Source organism: Leopardus geoffroyi, chromosome C1, assembly GCF_018350155.1.
Source record: "Leopardus geoffroyi isolate Oge1 chromosome C1, O.geoffroyi_Oge1_pat1.0, whole genome shotgun sequence".
Lineage (NCBI taxonomy): Eukaryota > Metazoa > Chordata > Mammalia > Carnivora > Felidae > Leopardus > Leopardus geoffroyi.
The window spans coordinates 9,842,313-9,845,816 of record NC_059328.1 but is presented as its reverse complement, the minus strand read 5'-3'; the positions used below and the strand labels follow the sequence as shown (position 1 = coordinate 9,845,816).

The 3,504-nt window shown below is 52.7% G+C and overlaps 1 long non-coding RNA gene across 1 annotated transcript; it reads left to right on the top strand.

Moving 5' to 3' along the window:
- The first annotated feature begins 790 nt into the window (after nt 1-790).
- On the top strand, nt 791-1,581 carry LOC123597213. Its single transcript, XR_006712034.1, has 2 exons — nt 791-956; nt 1,399-1,581. It is a non-coding gene; the product is annotated as an uncharacterized LOC123597213 (long non-coding RNA).
- Nucleotides 1,582-3,504: the final 1,923 nt, after the last annotated feature.

The following is a 3,504-nucleotide window of genomic DNA, read 5'->3' as shown; positions in this document are numbered from 1 at the left end:
TTAATAATGATCATCAATTATTGCCTTTTAACATGGCCATTCTACTTCCATTCCGATAAAAAAAAATCATACTGTGGGCAAACACAAGGATGTCCATATGAAAATGGAGACTCCAAATGACAGCTATAACGTGAACCCTCCACCACCACTGTGACCATTAAGAGAAATGCACAAGTAGCAATGCTCTTAAAGTGTAAAAGTTCAATATAAATGACATCATAATGAATACTGATAGTCCACACCCGGAGCTGGGCACTCTTCTAAGAGCCTTTGATGTAACAATCAACTTAATCTTCCCAGACACCTACAGGGAAGGTCTGCGATCATCCCCACTCTAAACATGAGGGAACTGAGGCAGGAGGAGGTTCAACAGCATCTCAAGGTCACACCAGCAGGTTGGTGGCATGGCCAGTTAGCTGACACTTATTTACATAAAAACCTTGAGGATTAGGCCCTAAAGGGCCAATGGGTACCTGGGAACTTCTTTAGATTCTATTTTTCTCAGGTTACTTCAATGTGTATTTTCTAAATAGCAAATTAAGATTTTGGTGTTTAGGGGCGCCTGGGTGGCGCAGTCGGTTAAGCATCCGACTTCAGCCAGGTCACAATCTCGCGGTCCGTGAGTTCAAGCCCCGCATCAGGCTCTGGGCTGATGGCTCAGAGCCTGGAGCCTGTTTCCGATTCTGTGTCTCCCTCTCTCTCTGCCCCTCCCCCGTTCATGCTCTGTCTCTCTCTGTCGCAAAAATAAATAAACGTTGAAAAAAAAAAATTTAAAAAAAAAAAAAAAAAAAGATTTTGGTGTTTAAGGAATCACACCAGAATTGGCCCCGTGCCTCGGGTGTGGAGGCGGCACACGCAGGTTAGATGCTCACCGGGAGCTGGACACGCCCCCAGGCTTACAAAGTCACAGGAGGGGTGGATGGCCCAAGGGCAGCTGCCCCTCCCGGGGCCCCACGGTGAGCATTCACATGCTCCGGGTCCCTGCCTTCCCTCTGTTCCCGTCTTAGCGCGGCCAGTGTCACCTAATGGCACTTGGGTACAATGAAGTAGGTGGGAGCCATGTGTCAGCTGGCTTAGAAGGGCTCACCCAGCATGGCCCCGGGACAGGGCAGGGGGCCCACAGCCGTAAAAGCCCTTCCTTGCCCAAGAATGATGGCATTTGGCAACATCCTACCTGCCGACACCAAAACTAGTCCACTTGTTTGCCCCACTGTCAAAGGAATCACATCAGATGGCAGGAAACACAAGATGGTTTAAAAAAAAAAAAAAAAAAAATCTTATGCATCAAGCAAAGGTCAGAGCCGCAACTCCAAGATGTAGGCAGGCATCAAAAGCCACTTGAACACTCTTTAGAGTCCTCAGGGCCACACTTGACATTGGTGACCTTCACATCCACAGCATGAGCTATAATTGAGAGCAAGGGGAGCCACTGCACCAGCTGCTGGGCTGAGGGCCAGGCCTGGCTGACAAGTTCAGGGAGAACAGCTGGAACCGGGCAGGAGGTCCCAGAAGAACACAGCTGAGGGCCTTAGTCCTCTCAATAGGGTTGCCAGATTTGGCAAATAAAAATTCAGAATGCTCCATTACATCTCCATTTCAGACCAACAACAAATTTTTAGCGGAAGTATGGCCCATGCAATATTTGGTACGTATTTATAGTTTTAAAAAAAATCACTCATTTATCTGACATTTAAACGTAACTCGGTGTGCTGGGTCTTACCTGGCAGCGTTATCTCTGCAGCAGTGACATTTAAATTAAAGCCGCCTTACTTCCCCCTCTGCAAAAATGGTCTGCATAGACAGACCCCTACACAGAAGCGGACCATGGTTGAGGATTGGGCCGAATGCTCCACCCAGGTTGGCAACCTCGAACCAGCCATTCTCACAAAGCTGCATTCAATCCCCAACTCATCAAGGCCTCCTCTAAGGTCACTTTGCCCGCAGGATGCCTTTCAAAGCATCCCACAGTGAATCCTGAGGGCCTACTGGGTGCTGGATGCCGTAGCCAACAAAGAAATAGAGGGATAAGGTCTGTCTGTTCCCCCTGGGCTGACATTCTAGAGAAGCTGAGAAACTAGAAAATCTCAGGTAGTGAATAAAATCAACAAGACCAAATGACAGGGAGGCCACATTAGACCTCAGGAAAGGAGGCTGAGGGGACTACACCTAAACTGAGAGTCATGTGATTTCTGGGTGGAAACTTACTGGTTAGCACAAAGGTCCTGTGGCAGAAGACAGAAGCAAAACCACAATCGGTATGGCTGGAACAGAGAGAGCAAGGAAAAAGATGGTGGTGTGTAAGGTGAGGCTGGAGTCAGTGGGTTTTCTAAACCAGAAAAAGGAGTTGGATTTTATCTTAAGTGCAGAGAAAATCCTTGGAGGGTTTTTTTTTTTTTTTCATGTTTATTTTTAAGCATGAGAGTTCATGAGCAGGGGAGGGGGAGAGAGAGAGAGGGAGACACAGAATCTGAAGTAAGTTCCAGGCTCTGAGCTGTCAACACAGAGCCCAAAGGGTGGGGGGGGGGGGGGGGGGGGAGGTTGAACTCACAGACTGTAAGATCACGACCTGCGCCAAAGTCAGAGGCTTAATCGATTGAGCCACCCAGCCGCCCTAGTCCTTGGTGACTTTTTACAGTGACATAACCGATTCAGAGATGTACACACCGCCCAGAGAAACACACAGCATCACAGGCCAAGATCAGGGCTAGGAGGGCACAAACGAGGCACCTTCCGGGTGCAAAATGTAAGGACACCCTCACTCTTAGCTTTGTGCAAGCGCTGACTCTCAGTGGTCCCACAGCCCCCGCATGGAAGTCAGCTGGCCCAAAGTCACAGGACAGAGAGTGACCTTCCCCTGCCTCACCCTATCAGCAAATCTGCTCTGTCTCAGCCCCTGCTGCTGGAGGTGGAGGGCAGGCCGCAAGAGAGAAACTCACTTTGTGCTCCATCCGTCTCAGGCACAGGCCGCTTCCCCCTGGGCCGGGTGCTTCACCCCCCACCCGCCAGCCTCTTGGAAAGAAGGGGCAGACCCCGGGCCAGGCGGCCGTCTTGGAGCAGAGGCCTCCTCCGGCTGAGCCGCGGCCAGGCAAGGCTGTTGGGGGCGGTCTGGGGGGTCCAGGCTCCTAGCCTGGAGAACTCGCGACCTCAGGACCCGACGGGTCAGGAGCCGGACACCCCACGGCCGACCCTGCCTCTCTGCCTTCATCTCCCACCTGAGTGGGGGCTGGGGGGCCAAACCACCCTCTCCAGGGCAGGGAGCTCGGGGACCTGCTCTACCCACCCCTCCCCCAAGCGGTCCGTGGCCTCCACGTTCCTCTTGACGCCCATTGGCATGAACGAGAGGCAGCTGGCTCACCCCGGGGCCAAGGGAGGACCCCACCCGCTCCCGCCCAGGTGCCCAGGAGGGTGGCCCGGCCTGTGTCCGGAAAGCAGTGCGCGCGCGCGCGACCCCTTACCCGCGGGGGGTGGGGGTGGGGGCGGGGTACGGCCAGCACCCACCCTGCG